The sequence below is a fragment of the Schistocerca americana genome, chromosome 4, assembly GCF_021461395.2.
Source record: "Schistocerca americana isolate TAMUIC-IGC-003095 chromosome 4, iqSchAmer2.1, whole genome shotgun sequence".
Classification (NCBI taxonomy): domain Eukaryota; kingdom Metazoa; phylum Arthropoda; class Insecta; order Orthoptera; family Acrididae; genus Schistocerca; species Schistocerca americana.
This window is the reverse complement of record NC_060122.1, coordinates 704,228,213-704,250,787: the sequence shown is the minus strand read 5'-3', so window position 1 is coordinate 704,250,787 and position 22,575 is coordinate 704,228,213. Positions and strand designations below refer to the sequence as shown.

The following is a 22,575-nucleotide window of genomic DNA, read 5'->3' as shown; positions in this document are numbered from 1 at the left end:
CAGCTCGCCGCGCCACTTCGCGCTGCAGACACACCATCGCCAACTCCTACGCAGCCGGATCGTTCGCGTCTTTTCCAGTCGCCTTGCTCTCCAATACAGGGACTGGACTCAAATCCATCCTTGAACATAAATCCGTGCTTGAACATAAATGCAGATGCAAAGAAATTAGACATTAGCTGCGAGCAGCCATTGATTGAAATCAAAGGGGAAAGCTGAAAATTTGTGCTGGGCCAGGATTCGAACCAGCGTATCCTTCTTATTAGTCAGACGCTCTGACCACTAAGCCACCTGGACACAGTGGTCATTGCAAATGCACGCACTACCCTAGCACGCCTCCCGTCAGACCCAAATTCTCAACTTTTCCGTACACTACTAATGTTGTGCCCCTTGCCAACTATCCGTATTCCTCGCGGCATTTCACCGATTCCCGTAAGATCTGGAGACTGTTGTGCATCTGCATTGAATAGATCGTTGGCATTCTCTCTCTCTCTCTCTCTCTCTCTCTCTCTCTCTCTCTCTAGATACAACCATAAATGTGCCTAAAACTGCTGTGTCAAAGATCCAATTGCCGGCCGTTGTGACCGAGCGGTTCTAGGCGATTCAGTCCGAAACCGCGCTCTTCCTACGGTCACAGGTTCGAATCCTGCCTCGGGCATGGATGTGTGTGTGATGTCCTTAGCTTAGTTAGGTTTAAGTAGTTCTAAGTCTAGGGGACGGATGACCTCAGATGTTAAGTCCCATAGAGCTTAGAGCCATGTGAACCAAAGATCCAATTCAACCACGTATTATTAGCTTACATACGCCAAAGGAAACGCATAGATAGCGACAAAAGAAAATTGTCCTTGGACGCAGTCCTATGTGATTTGTTCAATAAATGCCTAGATACAGATTGTGTTAAGCGTTACATAATTTTTGTTTTCACATATACTTTAGCTAATTACCCCCTGGAAAGAGGAAACACACACACACACACACACACACACACACACACACACACACACACACACACACGCCCTGAAAAGATCAGCAGGATCGAAAATTCTTTGTAGGAAAAAGTCTGCAAAATATGAAACAAGAATGGAAACTAACAGCGGTTGATTTATTTTGGGTGGAGTGACACTTAAGAAATTTCCTCTGCTGCTCACCTTTTTGCTCGACTGATACACTAGGCCTCTTCTGGACACTCACGGCAATATTGTAACTGACTTTCCCTGTCGATAACACGAGTGAAAGTGAAATGTCCATGGACAAAACGTTCAGCAATAAGCGTAGCAATTTCGCCCCGATTTGTTGCATCCCTGTAACCGTCTGTGAAGGCGTAACGCACGCTTCCCGGAGGGGCCGACGGGCTGAGCGGCGTTTATTTTACTGCATCGGAAACTCGTGCGTGCCGCTCTTTACATAGAAAACATACACTCGGCTGAGAATAGTATTGTGAGCAGGAAACAAGCATCTGTCTCTCCAAGTTTTTAGCAGGAAAACAAACACGTGCCAACGCTCGTGATAGAGTGGCCCGTCTTTTGTAATCTTCCGCTCATGTCGCTTCTGAGCGGTGGAGATGCGAGAGCACTTTTCGCGATGCAGCGCTTCACTAAACCTGCAAGCAATTTCTACGAGTATACATTGGTATAGGCTTCCTGTAGTATTGATGCATATGTTTGCTGTCGCCTGCCATACTGCTCTCCACCCTGCTAGTCTCTCTGCGTCTCTCGTTCGTGACAGGCCTACGCGCTACAAAGGAGCCAAAAAACTTACTAAACAAATTGTCCGCTGTAACGTGGACATTTCCACAACATAAAAATGGTTAAAGGTAGTAGTTTATCGCAATTACAGAAAGCGAATATCTTTTCAGTATCGTCAACATTCGTTTCTTTTCTATATTTTTCTCTTCACTGACAACTATGTACCTTTCTTTAATGCTTGTGAAAATTAGAGAAAAAAGCTTAACGCTGATATAATCTGCATCTGTTATTGAAACATTTCACAAAAATAGCTTATAAATTACTAAATATGTGGCCAGAGTCTATCAAACCAGCTTTGCTCCGCTAGAAAGCATTGGATAGCATGGTACATTAAACTGAATTATGCCAACTGAAGAGCGACTCAGGTTTACCGCGTCTTCTGCTTCTTAGAGATTTTTTTCTATTTGTTTTTAACTTCCTATACATTTTGGTGAGGCAGCCCGTTCGAAATTGTGACAAATTATAGGACCCGTTACTTTCCAGCCAGATGCAGGCAACCAGGTAGAGGTGCAAGGAATTCCCATTTGGAAATAGACTCTATGATCAAAAGTATTTGGACACCTATTAGTGGACTTTAATACGGAGTGTGCTCGCAGTTAGCATTTGTGAGAGCTTGAGCTCTGTTGGAAACACTTCCAGTGAGGTATGTTCATGACGCCAGAGAAATAGTGATGTCCGACGCTGGGTTCTAGAGTGAATTCGACGTTCTAACTCGTCCCGAAGGTATTCCACTGAGTTAAAGTCGGGGCTGTGGGCAGACCACTCTGTTTCAGCACAGATATTATACGCAGACCATCGCCTCACAGATGCAGTTTTATGTCAGGATGCCTTATAATGCTAATACAATCAGTCAACATCTCCCAACTGTTCGAATACTGAACGAGTACACAGTGCACAATGTGGTAAAATGTGTTCGTGTCCTGCATGCAGCGTTTTCTTAAGTGCCTTAAGGGGACGGTTGTGCTAAATGAGTTTAGTGTTGATTAGGCCAAGCAGCAGTTGAGGACTGACGTGCTTGGGGCTGTGTTTGGTCCTATGTTTGAGGCGATGTCCCACTACTTGTCAGCAATCCATGCCGTGTGCCTGGGCAGCGGCCATGTTTGCCCGAGATAGGCTTGCCGGGGCGGGACCAGCCCGACCTGTGTTTGCCCGAGCTTGTATTCGATAGCAGCGTGTCTTCGATTGTTAACTTCCGTTTGTTCAGCAGCGGTCCGAGCACACAAATACCTGCCCAGCTTGATATGCAGCAACCAAGTGTTACGTTGGTGACAGTCTGGAACGCAAATAAAAACTTTTTCTCCTTTGCTAGTTGATTAGTGGCTGCTACAGGCTGTTCTTTTATATCTGCACTGCTATTATCTACGCTAGTATCCAAAATTTTAATGTCGACGAAACGTGAGAGCATATTTACCGAGCAGAATATCATAAAGGCTTAATAACAGGACAAGGCCTAAACACAGGATGTTGACAATTTAACAGCCCAAAAATACTTAGATAAACACGACTTGAAACCGATAATAGAAGTTTTAAGAAGGTAATGAAACTGGACTATTCCTTCCACAGAAACTAAATAGTTGATGGAGGACACAGTTAACCTTAATTGTCACACATTACCGATATCAACACGATCCACATTAAATGTTCCTATATCTCTACCGGCAGTCGGTCCATTTCCCGGAAAAGAGCTGAGCAGAAATCTGAAGATATTTGAATAATTCAGTAGGCTTCACTTCTTCTCTTTAGTGCATTGTAGACGCGCTCTATAAGATCCAGGTAAATCTAGTCTCCGCGTACGTTTTTGCATTTGCTACATTTTCATCCACTGTAGTAGCTTGATGGTGGCGGCCATTAATTACGACTGCGCTTCTAAAACGTCTCTCGTATGGCGGTAGTGTCTCATATCTGTAAGAGTATCCGTTCTACCACCAACAGATGTCTAATCCTGTGTTTGACCGGCTACCATTTTCATGCGGATTTATCAGCTATTACTTTCAAAACAGCACTCAAAGAAGCACCAATACAGCATCAAGACGCCTGAAACACTGCCTTCCTTACAGGATCCTTTTAAGCTAATAGCTAATTTCTGTTATGTGGAAGATGAAGCTTTAATAAAGACCAGTTAAGGATGGAATGTATAAATAGCAGGTGCATACCGTGCACAATGGTCTCTTATCCGAAACATGTTTCATCATACCATAATCTTCACGAAGTTTTTGTTATGTTCATTTCTTATGCGCAGGATTTACTCCCAGTGCATACAACTGAGGATAGCATTTTTCGTCCTATCCCTGACATATACAGGGTGAACCAGAACTTTCAGGGGTTGTTCAGGGATACCTTTTGAATAGTTTGGTATGAGATAGCCATGGTCTCCTATGGATAGTTTGTTTGGACAAGAATGTATTTTAACGGCGGTCCTGTTCCATAGTCAGCCAGGACGTCAGACACATTTGAGCACACAGCTCTCATTGATATGGTGGTTGTACACACCTATTCTCAAGCCATTGTAGTTCTGTAATGTTTAACTTCTTGTACGTCTAACAATGCATGTCTATTGATGCGAAACCGGTAGTGACCTTGTAATAAAAGTTTTTTAACAGCCAGTGAGGAAGATTTTATTGACAATGTGGAATTTTGTTTGTATTTGCCCGACCTTCAAAATAATTAGTTCCTTAATCGCTTTCTAGGAGAATTAGTTGGCTTGGTGATATGGAAACCTCAGTATAAAAGCTAACTTTCTGTACCTAAACTTTGCGAATAGTTTCAGGATGCTGATATCTTTGGGTCACAATATTTTGTTCTGGGTGTAGACTTAAACCTTTTCATATATACAATGATGAATATGAAACCATAGGCCGCCAAGAGGTCATCGGAACCAATGGGCTAAACGCGATTTCCTCCCACATCATTCCTGTAACATGTGTTAATGGCGTTGTCGCTCATCATGATCAGTGACATGCAGATCATTGATTTTCGGGTGCAGTAAAACTTGAACAGCTTACATGAAGCTGGCAGCTTATTCAGTTGACGATCTCCACAGAAAATGTTAGTTATTTCATAAAATACATATTTACAAAATACATAAATCGTTCAGTATTAAAAATACATATTCAGCCATTCCAAACTCCTTCCTCTTTAATCTAAAAAGAAACCAAAAAACGAATGAAATGTTTTAGTTTAGCCCAGTCATTGGTAGTAATCATAATTTCTGTGTCTACGTGCTGATGAGACATAAAAAGTTCGATAAGTGTCATAGTGACACTTCTTAAGAAGCTTTGCCATATTGATATGGACTGTCAAAAGTAGATAAAAAAAAGAAAATAATTAAGAAAGGGGGCTACAGGAAAGCGGTATGGGCACGCACACCTCTGGAACCAAACACTGAAAACACTGTCTATTTTTGAATCTGTGGCCTTCAGCATTGCACATGAACTAGTTCCGTAAATTACAGAACTTCAAAAAATGGTTCAAATGGCTCTGAGCACTATGGGACTCAACTGCCGAGGTCATTAGTCCCCTAGAACTTAGAACTAGTTAAACCTAACTAACCTAAGGACATCACAAACATCCATGCCCGAGGCAGGATTCGAACCTGCGACCGTAGCGGTCTTGCGGTTCCAGACTGCAGCGCCTTTAACCGCACGGCCACTTCGGCCGGCTTACAGAACTTCCCGTACGAAAGAAAACGTGACCTCTTTCACAGTGCACTGACGGTTGTGTAAATCCCACGATGACACAAAGCGCCTCCCCAATCGCGTACACTCATCGGCTCGTTAAGACGAGCTGGACGGTGATTGGCAGCTGACTACTCTCTTGCTGAGAGCAATTGACGTGATGAATACAGATCGGGACCACTCCTCAGGTACTGCGTGTTGCAACGCTCCGCCGCCTGAGCTACCTGGGATAAACAATGCAAGCAGAACAGTCGTGACACCTGGTCTCTCTCGCCTTCGTGATAGGTTACCGCGATTTACAGCGTGGAGCTTCGCAACGCAACCACCAGGGCGCGAAAAGTCACTTCTGTTTCCCACAGGCAGTAAGTCTTGGTGCAATTTAGATTGTTTCAGGTGTGCTGGCGATGGCTGTATGGCGTCTTTTCGGAATGCACGTTTTTCAACAAAGACATTGTGCATATTTGTCATTGGCCTTTCTCGGTATTATACTCGGAAGTCTACTGTATCAAAAATGGCTCTGAGCACTATGGGACTTAACATCTATGGTCATCAGTCCCCTAGAACTTAGAACTACTTAAACCTAACTAACCTAAGGCCATCACACAACACCCAGTCATCACGAGGCAGAGAAAATCCCTGACCCCGCCGGGAATCGAACCTGTCTACTGTATCCACAGAGCCGGCCGCGGTGGTCCAGCGGTTCTAGGCGCGCAGTCCGGAACCGCGCGACTGCTACGGTCGCAGGTTCGAATCCTGCCTCGGGCATGGATGCGTGTGAAGGCCTTAGGTTAGTTAGGTTTAAGTAGTTCTAAGTTCTAGGGGACTGATGACCACAGTAGTTAAGTCCCATAGTGCTCAGAACCATTTTTTTGTATCCACAGAGTTCCAGAAGTGCGGTTTTATTGATGACTGAGGATAGTGTATTGAGCAACATTACATCAGTACTCTCTTGATTTGCAGACCAACAACACTCAAGATAGCCATTGGGAGTAATATGTTTTTAGGCTGGTTAGTACCTCCAAGTGCTTATGGCAAGACAGTCATTAATGCTTATTTTCCCATCGACAGTAGGTCAGGTGTTGAAGTTTGACGCGTGAACGCCAAACGGGCAGTCTGTATTGATAAGCGTAAGTGCAGTTACGACCGTGCATAGAACATCAGGCAGTAAATTACGTTACATGTTTCGTGGAAGTCTGTTAGATGCGGAGCAACAACTAACACACTACTGGGTAGCTATTAAGGTACCAATGATCATATTATCTGCACTTACACCCGTAACACCCTGTATACAGAGTGGACCAGAAAACAAACTAACTTTCAGTGATTGTTCATGGATACCTTCTGGGTATTGTGGTACAAAGGACCCACGGTCTCTTGACAGTTCGTTAGAAAGTAATAATGTAATTATGATTTACTCGGTTTGGTATTCAAGCCATTGTGATTCTGTAATGTTTTAATTTCTTGTAAAGATCACGTGACGTTGCATCTTTAGAGATGCGAAACCGGTAGTGACTTTTTAATGACCAGCCGCTGTGACCGAGCGGTTCTAGGCGCTTCAGTCTGGAACAGCGCGACCGCTACGGTTGCAGGTTCGAATCCTGCCTCGGGCATGGACGTGTGTGTTGTCCTTAGGTTAGTTAGGTTAAAGTAGGTCCCAGTTCTAGGGGACTGATGGCCTCACATGTTAAGTCCTATAATGCTCAGAGCCATTTGAACCATTTAATGCCATTTATGGTAAATACTGCTTAGTCGGTAAAGGGAACTGATGACAGAAAAGCAACGATGCGTTTCCAGTTACTTGCGCTGGTCTGGTGCAAACACCTTCGACGAAATTCTTCCCGTAGAGGGGTCCGCTGCTGATAACCCTTGCACTCGTTGCAGGTTATAGGGATAGTAGCGGGTGTCATGCAGGATACACATCGTCGTTCTTCGGCTTACACCACTTGCCTGGAAATTGCACTATGGTTCATCTCGGTATCCTGTACAACCCGATCCTGTATCAGGTGTAGCCACAGTCCGCCGCCTCCCCGCACCTTCGTCTGTGTGAAAGGGTTCATGGGCACACAAACAACAAAATGGACTTGAAATGTTGTGTGATGTGGTTGGTGTTTGTAGAGGTACTTGCTTTGGTGTAGCCTTGTTGCCTCTCGACCGTTCCATCTGCTTGGCCTTACACGAACACCATCTGAGCTTGTTCCCAACATGATTACCGGACCATTCTGCTGCTTACAGTACGCTGCGTCAATCACACAGCCTGCAACACACAAGGATCACACGGCAAGAGGAACTTTCATTCGTCAGCGCCGTCGAACGTGGCAATGATGAACTTCCGGACACATGTTCATAGAATCTCTTTTGCTCCATTTTCAGTCAGGTATCCGTGCATGCAGTTTGTCGGTTATATTAATGTTCACCCTGTAGTTTCACTTCTATTTATCTCCTTCTGCAGTAATAGAGCACCCGATGCATCAGTAAGGCTGAACATTCCCGCGCCAAGAAAGCGCCAGTGGACGACACGTAAACACCTGGACCCTCCAGGGGGAGCAAGGCTAGTTCCGCACTCTGAGCCGGTAGATGGGCGCAAGTTGGTGGTGCCGGGGGTGGGCGACTATTTATCTGGGCGCAGCAGCTGTGGCGGGGGCGGTGAGGGCGTCGGAGGCGGCGGCGGCGCCGGCGGCGGCGGTATTGGCGCGCGTGTACGCGCCGCGATAACGCCGTGTCGCAGCCTCTTAAATCTGTTGACACACCGTGTTTGTGCTGGAGCGGCTGCGCTGCTCGCAGCCACCAGCCACCAGCCACGCTCGCTGCTCCCGCCTCCCGCCTCGCCCCGTGCTCTGCTGTGGTGGTGTTTCTCCAAGCCTGCTACACCGACCCCAATTCCCGATCCGGTGCAGCTTCACGCAGATAAGCCGCGTCGCTCCCGCCAGCTACAGGCTGCCACCCAGCCGGGACACTGAGTATCGCTTCGCTGTGTACAGGCGCACCCAGGGACACCGAGCAGATGGCTGCCGACGGCGAACCGTACGTTGTACCATTCGTCGCACGTCCCCGCTCTACCGATTACGCCCCTGCATTCCTCTCTGATCTGTGCTGCTCAATCGTCGTTGACCATAAATATCGGGACTGTCATTTCCTTCGTAGTGGACGATGGCTGTACAGGATCGACTGACTAGGTCTCCCCATCACATGGTAGGTCAGAAAAGATCGGAATTACGAACTTATAGAAACCACTTTGTCAGAACGCTAGATCGGATACGCCGAATTATCTCCACTCGGAAGTGCTTGAATCTCGATGATCTGTGCGTGTGTTAAACCTCTGGTGAGCAGCGTGAAGATACGATATGAGGCCCCCGCTTCACACAAAGTAAGGAACTTTCTCCGACATACCATCTTAAAAGTACCTTCGAAAATTTTAAATAGAACTTACCTATTATTTTTAGTAGTATTGTTTCTATGTCCACCTTCCGACAACATATGATTTATATCACGGATGGTGCACGAGAACGTAAATGTCACCACTGCTCCATATTGACCTTCATATGTACCTACACATTTCACTCGTACTATTTCTTATTTCAACTATCACTAAAGGATTTTACAAAGGAAATGCCTCCTCCTGCTGCACGGTAATACGTCATACGCCACACTGTTAGTCCCCTACTGCTCATCATTTATCGCGGCAAACGGAATAGAATTTCCTGTGTTAGACGATCGAGTCTTTCTCCAAGAACTCTTGTATGAAAATTTGCATTACAGAATCGATCTCATGTCAGTTGAGGAAAGTGCACAAAAATTCTACATCTACCTGTACATGGATACTCTGTAAATCACATTTAAGTGCTTGGTAGAGACTTCATCAAACCACCTTCACAATAATTCTCTATTATTCCAATCTTGTACAGCGAGTGGAAAAAACGAGCAGCTATATGTTTCAGAGCGAGCTCTGATTTCCCTTATTTTGTTATGATTATCGTGATGTGCAGCATCGAGCATTCTTGCGTAGCCATGGCGTCTTGGTTATGTGGTTACGGTGTTGGACTGCGAAGAGGGAGGTCTGTGTGCTAGCCTCGCTCGAGCCCCAAATTTATTTTTCAGAGAGTTATGAACCGTCCGTCTGGTTATTGACGTGTCTGTTCACTGTATTCAAATTTGCGTCTGTGTCGTGTTGTAACGTTCGTTTGCAACAGTGAGGTATAGGGACCTCCCGACGCATATACTTCCTATTAGTTCTACACAAGTGCCATATGTTATGACTCTTGCGTTCCGTTTTGGAGGTTTTGACTTTTGAATCTTTATGTTGTAACATAGTTCACATCCGCTTATTTGTTTTTTTTTCATTTCTGTGAAATGTCGATGCGGCATCTCGCTTTCTCCCACTATTCATCACATTTACTTGCGATGGTAATATATTCTTACCACATGACATATTTTGTAACCAGTGTGTAGTATGACAAGAGCCAAGAATACAAGAGGAGAAAAGACACGTCAACAACCAGACGTAAAGTTCATTATTTACTGAATAAAAATTGGGTTGCGAGCGGGATTTGAACGCGATCTTCGCCTTCGCAGTTCAACACCGGGACACCACAACGATGACACCGTAGCCACAGCACTGAGCGCGATGCTGCACACCTTGAACTTGGACGGTTCACTCTTGGTATTCTCCCTCTTTTTTTTTTTTTTTCTTCACAGTTCGGGGCACCTTCTTCCTGTTTTCATGCTTGATGTGTGTTCAGCTTTTAACGGGCTATTTAGTGGACCATCTTACAACTAAATCTTAGGAGGGTGCACAATATTGAACCCAGTGCGAGGCGCTACAGTGCTGGGTAAGAGGCACGATCTCCAGGAGTGCCTCCCATACGTCTTTACGGGCTGCAGCGAGCTCTCGCTAATGTCTGTGGTATCAACTCGCTTAGCCGACTTTGGTGAGGCACCGCGATCTCTGTACAATGCCACAAACAGCATTACCAGCGAATGGTAAGGTCGAGGATAGAAGCCCGCCGGCAAACAATTTCAATTTACGAGGAATTTTCGTGAAATTTCATTAGCCCAAAATGAAACTGCATAGTTCAGTTTGAACCGGAGAAACGTAGTAAGTGGTTTTATCAGCTGCTGAAAGCAACTCCACCGAAGGCATGGCTTTCGGCTAGCTGGTAGACGGGGGGAGCCAGGGCGTCACCTGGACGCGGAGTCTCCAGTTACGCAGGCGGTGCTCGGTAAACCCGCCGTGTTGGCACTGGGCGCTCCCGCTGCTGTTTGCCGCATCACGCGCTGCGCGCAAACACGCGCCCGATTCTCATGTAAAATTGTTCCCGGAGCACCGCTGCTCCACTTAGCGCTCGCCGCCACTACTGTGCCTGCTGCCTATAAACAAGTGCCGGCCAGCATTCCTCGGCTCCGGCCTCGTCAGGGAGAAAGGCGGAAAAAAGAGCAGAAAAAGGGAAAGGGCGAGGCTGCACGGAGGCGGCGCTCTGTCAATATTTAAATCTGCGTTAAAAGAAGTGAAAGACCCGTGAGATTGCACAGTCGCTCGCTGTTTGACGTCGCGCGCTGTTACAATATTTGAGGAAATCATTTCCACTCTGCCTGTTGTTTGCTGCTACCTCTGAACAGCAGAGAGAGGAAGAAAGGTCGGAAAGTTATGAATGAAACTAACAACTTGCGCCGTGAATGGAATCGGCGTCATGAGTACAAGCCACTCACTGTTATCGCCCAAGGTGCAGTGTGGGATTGAGCGTGCTCGGTTAGCGGCTAGTATGTGAGATATTTTCCGTCTGAACATCCTGCGTTACATTTCTTGCAGTTTCAACAGATAAAATCAGAAAAATGCAATAACTTTTCAATCGACACACCTCTAACTAATTCTGCTTCCATACTCTATCAATTGAGCTAGTATAACACTTGCAATGGGACATCGACGGAACGTTAAGAATCACGTAATATTTCAAGTGACATCATTATCTTTCAAATGCCTGAAATCAAACTACTGAAGGTAGACATACTATGATGAGGTGACTGAGGCAGACCTACAAAACAGAACGCTGTGCGTCACGTGTGTTCCTGATGAGAGACAGAGAGAAAAAATAAGGCAGAGCAAATTCTCTGTGATCAGATGAGGAAAGTAACGCTATTTCTTGAACGAGATAATTAACAAGCTGTTCAATGTACAGTAGTTGGCTAGTATAAGGCATTTCTTTTACTTTATGGTGCTATAAAATGACACCGCTCTTACGATAGAAACAATGCCACTTCGTGTTCATATTTTAAAACAAATATCGAATGCCGTATCTGGGTCATTATACTTGCGCTAGCAACTAGCGATGAAGTTTTGTGTAACAATGAAATTACTTACCCGCATGTTTTCTCTTCATATGGACTATTTATTGATGTTAATATCGCAGTTGCCGGAGTCGTTGGTCAGTTTCCTTCACGAAACTTGGGGACGCAGCTTTACAGAGTCTGCCAGAAAGAAATTGAAACCATGCTCGCATACTAAGAAATTCTTTGTCCTGGCTTATTAGAGCGCGACTGTTTTTCGAAAAAGAACGTTATCCTTCCAGCGTGACAGGTTTCATCAGAATAGATCATTACGGTGATAAATGTCATATATTGTAGTTACCAGCGTTCTTACGTTGCATCGGACAGTGTACACGATGTATGAAAAGATTGCGATTGATATCCACATTTGTTTGTTTTCCAGAAGGCTCTTTTGGAGTCAGTCGCATTCAAACGAGAGCTCATTTGAGACCACACAGTTTGTATTCGTTTCATCTACATCTGATTTTCATTTGTTTATTTACTTATCAAACTAGCATAGCTCTTTCCGCGAGGTTGTTCAGGAGCTCCACCGATTTTGCCTTCCGGCGTATTGTGACAGTAAGTCGTTTCAATAACGTATTTTTCTTTGCCAAAAGTCGTCAGTTTTGAGACGGATAGTCAACCGCCCGCTCGCGGACCAGACAGATCGGCGATTGATTTCAATCCGGCCCCAGGAATTAAAGCGCGAACAAGAGAGCGAGGCGGTGCGGAATTTTGCAAAGGAAGTTTTTAAGGTAGCTGATGCAAAACGCCGTAATTAAAGAAAGAATGTTCTCGACGTGTAAATAAATTTTAACATCTGAAGATATGGTGAACAAAAAATAAATGTACTCCCAAAAAGCATGTTTTGCGTCATAATTTGCTGCCGTGGCGTTTCGGGAAAGAGATGCTATTCAAATTGGCAAGTTACTCCATAAACATTATCTTCACGGACGGTATACTTTTGACTTCATGCTCTAAGAGCGCTAATTCTACGTCGAATGATGATGTGATCCGAGACATTAAGTAAGGATGTGAATCAGGGCCACAGCTTACCAAAGGTTGCCCACACTTAGATTTAAGGAAACGCTGTCTCTCAGTAGGCTCACAGCTCACAGTGGAAGCACGGTATAAAGCTACAGAGAGTAGCTACTTCCTATCAGGAACAGGCTAGCTATTTTTGGCAGTAATGCACATGTAAGTAGAGGGGCAACGTGAACATGAGCACAATTGTGTGGGCGTTGCCTGCATTTAGAGCCAAGCATACATTCAGGGGCAAACTTATTGTTCTCTTTTGATTGACAGGTCCTTTCCCAGAGGGATTTAATTAATTGATCGATTTAATTAATCAGTCTATCAAATCGATATCAAAAGTGTGATTGTATCAGCTAGGAGTGTTCCCAGAGGGATGAGAAAGGAGGAGGTGGAGGTGGGGGGGATGGGTGGTGAAACAATAGGTATGCCCAAAAATCTAGGCAATCCGAACTAAAAAATTGTGCTCGTGCGTCTGTTGCGCAACTACCCATGTAGTTATACATATCACCATTACTTCTTGTTGCGTCGTTTTCGCACATCCTATTTTTAGTGGGTGCTCTAATTAGTTCTCCTACTTGGAAATAAATCTCTGGATCGTACTGCATGCCAGCCGCGGTGGTCTCGCGGTTCTAGGCGCTCAGTCCGGAATCGCGCGACCGCTACGGTCGCAGGTTCGAATCCTGCCTCGGGCATGGATGTGTATGATGTCCTTAGGTTAGTTAGGTTTAAGTAGTTCTAAGTTCTAGGGGACTGATGACCACAGCTGTTAAGACCCATAGTGCTCAGAGCCATTGTACTGCATCCTTCCTCGAACCAGGGTGGTTTTTCAACAGTAATTGTGTTTTAATTAATTGTTGAGAAATTTGGTTTGGAAGTATGTAGGTAGTGACATTTTACGAAATTTGTAGGCAGATATAAACTGTGTGGCGGACCGAGGCTTGAACTAGGAACATTGCCAATCATTAGCAATGCTCTTATCGGTTTAGCTGCCTAGGCACGAATCACGATCCGCACACATTTCATGTGATGTTTTACGTTTCTTCAAACCGTTATAACATCCGAGAACAACTAACTATGTAGCAACACGTTTTTCTAAAGGTAGTAGGAAAATATCAAAGTGAGTCTCTGTCAGCCAGTCGCTTACTGTGTTCACACGATTTTCTTACCTATGGCTGCCTTAAGTGGTCGTTGCTTATCTAGCTGAGGAGAAGCTTGAGTTTGTAGCTGCCGATGCTATAGGCCAACCCTTCCGGTTTGTGGCTCCATGAAGGCACCGGGAAACCGCTAAAATGCTAATGGCGAATTTCATAAACGTCGAACCGGATCCTAAACAGGGTATTTAGCACGCATAAAGTTTCTAATTAGCTCTCCGAGGCGCGGAGCGTTTGCCGGCGGTGACGCAGCGTCTGCGCGTCGGGGAATATGTTTCGCCGGCGACTCGTGGGATAAAGGCGTTAGTGCTAAAGCCTCGCCCGAATGGCGCCCAGCCGTCTTAAATTCGGGCATAAATTCCCTTTATGAGCGTCGCGGTACTAAATCCGAAACCGATTCTTAAATCGTAGCGAACGGAACGACGAACAGAAAAATCATTCGGCCGTGTTCGGCGACACTTATCCTTTCCCCTTTTACTTAAAAGCGCGGCCGTAAAAGGCGAACGTAGCTGTCAAGGGCAGGACGGGACTCCCGTTATCAGCGCTGTGTTTCTCTCGCGCGGGCGCGGTGATTGATGGCGGCGCTCAGGTGGGAAGGAAGTGCGTGTACTGCAGCGGTGCAGGGCCGTTTATGCGGACGGTTAGTACAGCGGCGGAGATCGAGAAATGGTGGCGAGTGGGGGCGACTCTTAAGACGAGCGAGCGTAACATTAATGAGCTACATAGCGCGCCGGCGCGGCGTGGCGCGGTGAGGGATTCGCGGCGGTCGCCCACGCAGTACGCTACGCTGCCTCGCTAACGAACCCGTCCAATTTAGCGGACAGATGCGTCTTTATGATTAGGTCCGTCCCCCTAATGAGCCGGCACATATCGTTAGCGACCTGCCGTGCCGCCTCCAGACGTATGACGCCTGCCCGGGCTAACGGCCTGCGCTGTCCGGCCGGCTTTCCTTTCTCACGCCGGCAGCTGGCGTCCACCCGCCTCGCTACTTCGGACGCTGTCTTGCGGGTCGACTGGAAGTACGAGTCTGCCGGCGACATTTCTGATGTCCGCGTTACGTCAGCACGGCTTCTCGCGCTGAAAGTGAGGAAAAAAAGACCAAAAAGGTCTCGGTGACAGGGAGGACATTAGAGAGAGAGAGAGTCAAAGTGTGTGTGTGTGTGTGTGTGTGTGTGTGTGTGTGTGTGTGTGTGTGAGTGAGTGAGTGAGTGAGTGAGTGAGAGAGAGAGAGAGAGAGAGAGTACTAACACAGCTGCGGAAGGATGAAGTTTACAATGGTCTTGTGAAGTCATTCGCATCTTCTGATTCGGAGAAACAACAAGAAATCTATGAAGGATGTTCAGTAGGTAATGCAACAATTTTTTTTCTGAAAGCAGATTGGTTTTATTCGGGATTCCAATACATCATATTATTTCCTCCTCTTTTGGCTACAAAACCCTATTTTTCAAGATAATCTCTGTTCATTGCGTCGGTCTTACGCCACCTTACTGGAAGGGCCTATATGCCCGGACGGTACCACTCTACTGTTTGGCCTCGTCTTGTTGATAGAAGTCGGAAGATGCGAGATCCGGGCTTTAGTGTGGATGAGGAAGAACAGTCCAATGAAGTTTTTTTCCTTTCGGGTACGCAGACTTGCGTGAGGCCTTGCGATGTCATATAAAAGGAGAAGTTCGTGTACATTTTTATGGCGAAGAGCACGCTGAAGTCGTTTCTTCAATTTCCTGAGGGTAGCACAACAAACTTCAGAGTTGATTGTTGCATTATGAGAGCGGACGTCACACTGAATAACCCCTTCAGAGTCCCAGAAGGCCATCGCCATGACTTTACCGACTGAAGGTGCGGTTTTGAACGTTTCCTTCGGAGGAGCGGTGGTGTGGTGCCACTCCATGGACAGCCGTTTAGTTTCCTGTTGGAAGTGATGAAATCATATTTCATCCCTGTGACGATGCTCGACAAAAAATTATCACGATCAGCCTCGTAACGTACAAGTAATTTCGCACAGATGGTCCTTCGTTGCTCTTTACGGTCCTCCGTTAGGCGTCGAGGAAACCAGCGGGCACATACCTCCGCGTAACCCTACTGGTGCATGGGTGTGTCAACATCAGCAACAGAGACACCCAATTGAGTAGTGATGTGTTTGATTGTGGTCCGTCGATCACTTCGAATGAGAAATGGTGTGCACGTTCTAACATTGCTGCAGTCACAGCTATGTGCGGCCGGCCGGCACGTCGGAGATTGGACAGGTTAGTGCGATCTTGGAAGGATGATGACAGACGCCTCGCCCAACGATGCATCGTGCTTTTGTTCACTGCGAGGTCTCCGTAGATATTCTGCAAGCACCTATGAATATCTGCAGTGCTCTGGTTTTGCACCAAAAGAACTCAGTGACAGCTCTCTGCTCGGAATGCACCTTCGTGGCCTTCATTTTAGAGGCTTCGTATAGTGCGGCCACGTATCGGAACTACATGAAACTATAGGGGCTGACGTAATGATATTCCACGATGCCCTACAACAAATTTCGAATTTTTTCAATCGAAATTGGCCGAGAACAAATATACGTTGTATTAAATATTGAACTCCCTTCGCAAAAGCAGATGGTCGAAGGAAGGGACTAAGGGAAACTAGGATTTAACGTCCCGTTGACGATGAAGTATTTAGAAACGAAGTAAAAGCTCGGACGGAGGACGGGTGGGTAAGGAAATCGGCGCTGCCCTTTGCGCAGGCACCAACCCTACATTTGACACAAGCGATTTAGGGAAATCACGGGAAACCAAAATGAGGTTGGCAGGAGACTGATCGGAACCATCGTTCTCCTGAACGCGAGTTCAGTTTCTTAAACACTGCACCTTCTCCATTGGGCAATAAAAGATTTCAGCACTCTCTCCCTAAGATAATACCAGTACCGTAACTGCACAACCTCGGTAACTAGGGCCTACTGTTCAAAAATGGCTCCGAGCACTATGGGACTCAACTGCTGTGGTCATCTGTCCCCTAGAACTTAGAACTACTTAAACCTAACTAACCTAAGGACACCACACACATCCATGCCCGAGGCAGGATTCGAACCTGCGACCGTAGCAGTCGCACGGTTCCGGACTGCGCGCCTAGAACCGCGAGACCACCGCGGCCGGCAAGGCCTACTGTGTTGTACTCCTTCCAGTTATGGGATTCATAATAAACGCGTATGTTAGGACTTCCATTTTATCGTATTATTTGTTAAAAGTGACGTTGTAGTATATATTTTCTGGAGAACTTCATTTTTGCTGACGACAAGGATATCACCAACGAAAAAGTCTCACGCCTGCAGATCCAGCATAACTAGGTTGGGGATAAAAGTTGTACGTTGCCGGATAGCGTCGATAGAAATAGCGACCTGAACTGCAGATAGAGCTTCGGATTATGTCTTGATATAGTGAAAGAAGTGTCAATGATGTTATTCATAGGACGGAGAAGACGGAAGCATACTTTCCTTAATGTTAGAAGACACTTTACGTAAAAACAAACTATTTGTTAAAAATGTATAATTTGCGCCGTCACTATAATTTAACATAGGTAACAACAGTCTTACGGGCATGTAGTACATGAAAGCGAGAGCAATCTGTCAAGGGGGCAGCACTGATCCACCACTGCTATGAATACGCGGGAACGATTTTCCGAGAGAAGGAACTGGTATTTCTTTTAATCCAATTTGACAAATGGAATTCTTTGGCATTCACCAGTGTTTGTTAATAATATATGTCTGATATATTCGAATGAGCTCTCTTTACTGTTGTTTGTATGTTACCTAAGTCTGAAATCGATAACATATTGTAAAGTTCCCTGTAGCATTGAAAACAGCTTAGCTATGAAATTAAGTCCGAACATGCTCTGCATTGAGAAAGAAGCCAGTCTTATACAAGATTTAGTCCCATGAAACAACCTGGTAACGCGATCAGACTGCACAAATGCTATAGGACATCACCTAGACTCCGTGCAACGTTTTTGCTAATGAGCATAGTAAAAGAAAATTGAATTTACGTGAATCCGAGTAATACTAATAAATATCTCACATGAAAATACGTAATGCAAAGTGGCTAATACTCCCGTGCTGTGGGTACATGGACCAAGTCTGTTACAATAGCGAGCAAATACAAGGCACCGAATACTCTGACTTTGTGTAAAATAAATAGCTGCGACTCTGGTCTCTGCGTGAAAACCTACACTTACCTTTCAAGCTGGAAAATCATACACAAAACAAGAAGAACTCTATTTACAGCAGTCGAAGCTATTTTTGATGTCAACTACTGTAGGATATCTGTAAGGTTTTACCAGTTGCGAAGGCAAGTATTACGTTTCGAAACGAGTGATCGTATGCTGACTGTTGAGTGCAAGTCAGCGTAAACTCTTATGAATAGGAAGGTGACTGTCAAGAAAAGAATGATTTGAAAGAATACTTATGCAAATTCACACAACTGACTTCAGAAAAGTAGCTAAATTACAGTAGAACGTATAATAGGCCTATTAGTGCTCAGAAAACATATGGCACTCAGAGTTCCACCATGTAAGAAAATCGGACAAAGTATGATCTCTGCAAAACAGTTGCAGATGTTCACTGACAAGAAGTGTGACGAAATTAACTATTCTGCCATTCTTATGAATTAACAGCAGATTCTGTACCGAGCCTCGGAACACAGTCTCCTCACAAAGACTGGATCTTCACAAGTGAAACAGGCCTCCAAGTCATGAAAGTTTCAGTAAGCATCGAGAAATTAATTATGCATGAGCCATACGTTCACTTTGAATGAAAAAGAAAATCGTGTTGCAATTGTACCCTTCTTGCAGACAGCCAAACTACCTCTTAACACCGCGCCGTACAGCAAACTGCAAGCCTCAGCATCAAACGACGTAACAAGTCTTACTCATAGCACGCCAGGACACACACAGCTCATCCAAACTTGCGACAAAGCACTCACAGTGAGGCGGGCTGTGGACTGATAGTTCGTCCCAGCCGGAATTCCACGAATACTTCCTGAACACCTCACAGACTCATCCAGAGATAACTTATGTGGTTCACAATCGAAAAACTAGATACTGATTTACATATTTGTCGTAACTAATGCAAGAAAATATTGAATAGTGAAAGTAATAAATAAAATATTGGAAGTTGAAAATGTAACAGTCAATTTTCAATACTGTACGTATAGGTTGGCAATTATTTAACTATATGAAAAAAACAAAAATTAGTTACTAACTACGGCGTGCACCTATTTTATTCAACTTGTAAACATCATTACAGATATTCGAATTTAGGTTATGACACGTTCGATACTCCTGCCATCATTGGCGATGATGTTACGGAGACGAATTAGCGAAATTCTGCATGAATCGCTGAAGTGTGTGAACATCGATGCTGTCGATGACCTGAATGGCTGTTTTCAGCTCAGCAATGGTTTTGGGGCTGTTGCTATACACCATGTCTTTAATATAAAAAAAGCACTCCGTCTCCACACCACGAGTGGCCTACCTAGACCATCCGACCGCCGAGTCATCCTCAGTGGAGGATGCGGATAGGAGGGGCGTGGGGTCAGCACACCACTCTCCCGGTCGCTATGATGGTATTCTTGACCGAAGCCGCTACTATTCGGTCGAGTAGCGCCTCAATTGCCGTCACGAGGCTGAGTGCACCCCGGAAAATGGCAACAGCTCACGGCGGCCTGGATGGTCACCCATCCAAGTGCCGACCACGCCCGACAGCGCTTAACTTAGGTGGTCTTACGGGAACCGGTGTATCCACTGCGGCAAGGCCGTTGCCCTCTTTAATATAGCCCACACACAAAGGCGCCGCATGTGCTCAGATCCGGAGAATATGGCTTCCAATCGAGGCCCATGCTAGTAGCCTCAGGGTAACACAGAGCCAGAGTGCAGTCCCCAGAGTGCTCCTCCAGGACATCGCTCTCCTGCTTCAATAGGGTCCAGCTCCCTCTTGTCGAAAACAGGTTCACTTTGAATAATGGGGATGAAATCATTTTTCAGAACCTACACGTACCGCTCGGCAGTCACCGTATCATCAAGGAATATCGCATCGATTATTCGGTGACTGGTCATTGCACACCATACATTCATCCTTTGAGGGTGAAGAGACTGCTCGATCGCGAAATGCGTATTCCCAGTCCCCCAAATGCACCAGATTTGCTTATTGATGAACGCATCCAAATGAAACAACAAGGCGCGTGCGCATGCGCATACTAATTCCCATCATGCCCCGCGGCCAACCGTGCAGTTTGAATACCTTACGCAAACCGTTCAGAATTGATTTCATTGTTGTTGTGGTCTTCAGTCCTGAGACTGGTTTGATGCAGCTCTCCATGCCACTCTATCCTGTGCAAGCTTCATCTCCCAGTACCTACTGCAGCCTACATCCTTCTGAATCTGCTTAGTATATTCATCTCTTGGTCTCCCTCTACGATTCTTACCCTCCATGCCGCCCTCCAATACTAAATTGGTGATCCCTCGATGTCTCAGAACATGTCCTACCAACCGATCCCTTCTTCTAGTCAAGTTGTGCCACAAACTCCTCTTCTCCTCAATTCTATTCAATACCTCCCATCTAATCTTCAGCATTCTTCTGTAGCACCACATTTCGAAAGCTTCTATTCTCTTCTTGTCTACACTATTTATCGTCCATGTTTCACTTCCATACACGGCTACACTCCATACAAATACTTTTAGAAACGACTTCCTGACACTTAAATCAATACTCGATGTTAACAAATTTCTCTTCTTCAGAAACGCTTTCCTTGCCATTGCCAGTCTACATTTTATATCCTCTCTATTTCGACCGTCATCAGTTATTTTGCTCCCCAAATAGCAAAACTCCTTTACTACTTTACGTGTCCCATTTCCTAATCTAATTCCCTCAGCATCACCCGACTTAATTCCATTACATTCCATTATCCTCGTTTTGCTTTTGTTGATGTTCATCTTATACCCTCCTTTCAAGACACAGTCCATTCCGTTCAACCGGTCTTCCAAGTCGTTTGCTGTCTCTGACAGAATTACAATGTCGTCGCCGAACCTCAAAGTTTTTATTTGTTCTCCATAGATTTTAATACCTACTCCGAACTTTTTTTTGTTTCCTTTACTGCTTGCTCAATATACAGATTGAATAACATCGGGGAGAGGCTACAACCCTGTCTCACTCTCTTCCCAACCACTGCTTCCCTTTCATATTCCTCGACTCTTATAACTGCCATCTGATTTCTGTACAAATTGTAAATAGCCTTTTGCTCCCTGTGTTTTACCCCTGCCACCTTCAGAATTTGAAAGAGAGTATTCCGGTCAACATTGTCAAAAATAGTTCAATAATTATCAGCCTGTATAAACAGCAGATATAAAGATCATGTGAAACGTGTACTACCGTATTCATTGAGGTCTGTATTCTTGATTCATCAGAGACGATATCTGTGACGTGGTCAGTCGTCATTTCACCGAAACGCGGTGTACTGTAGGCAGACTGCTTTGCGTCTCCCGCCGCTGGTGCTTTGCTTTCCGTGGTCTCAGCGTCTGCCGCTGTCCGCGCGGAGACGATCGCGTCGTGCTGACTGGCACCCGCCGTGTACGCAAACGCGGCGGCGACCTTCCGCGCTTGTGTAATGCGAATAGCTAATGACCTCGGCGCGCACTGGCCACATGCGAGCTGTACAAGGCGTCCCGCCTGCGCCTTTCAGATGTTATCCGCGACAGCCACGGCTGGAAAGAGCTGCGCGCAGGACTCGTTTGCGTTTCGACACACGTCGCTCGTACTCATTGACGTGACAGGTGGCCGCTGGCGGAGGTGCCTCGCGATATCTTCATGCGAGGTCGCAGCCGCCGCAGCTCGTTAGCCAAGTACAAATGTCTCCGCAATCGCCGTCTGCAGAGCCATTCCAGACTGCACAAATATGCGGGTGGCGTAACTGACGTATTCTGCGCGAGACTGGTTATTTAATTCTGCCGCGGAGCACTCTCGAGCGCTGACACTCGCGCACCTTTCTAATTACTGTAGTGCGGAGCTTGTGCAAAGAAGATAGGAGCATACTCTTGAAGAGCAGTGTTTCCGAAACAAGTGAACACTATCACAGCTTCTGGCCACGAGTAAATAGATGGAACAGAAGCTGTTTCACATTACCTCTGTCGGGATAGTGACAAGATTACTGATATGTTTCTCGAAGGTGTTTTGATTAGATTACCGATCACGTCAGGTTCGGTTGCGTGATAAACCACACCTATCTAAAGGGCGTGAATTCAGTCAAATCTCTAGGAATTACAACAACGAATAACCTAAATTGGATCGATCACTTAGATAATGTTGTTGGAAAACCGAACCAAAGGATGTGATTCATTGGCAAAATACTCAGCAGATGGAACATGTGTGCTCTATGGTACGCCTGTACTAAGATTGTCTGTCCTGCTCTGGAGTACTGCTGCCTGGTATGGGATCCACATCAAATAAGATTGACAGAGGACATGGGAAAAGTTCAAAAATGGGCAGCTCGTTTCATATTGCGAAATAGAGGGGAGAATGCCACGGATATGATATATGAATTACGGTGGCAGTCATTAAAACAAAGGCGTTTTTCGTTGCGGCAGGATCTGCTAATGAAGTTTCAATCACCAACATTCTCCACCGAATGTGAAAAATATTGTTAGCACATACCT

At 45.6% G+C, this 22,575-nt stretch overlaps 1 protein-coding gene and 1 pseudogene across 5 annotated transcripts in view; one reads left to right on the top strand and one right to left on the bottom strand.

The window, feature by feature from the left end:
* Positions 1–22,575, top strand: part of LOC124613880 (homeobox protein homothorax) — a 998,899-nt gene that overhangs the window by 152,799 nt on the left and 823,525 nt on the right. The gene's annotated exons all lie outside the window — the stretch shown is intronic.
* Positions 19,573–19,690, bottom strand: LOC124614095 (annotated as a pseudogene).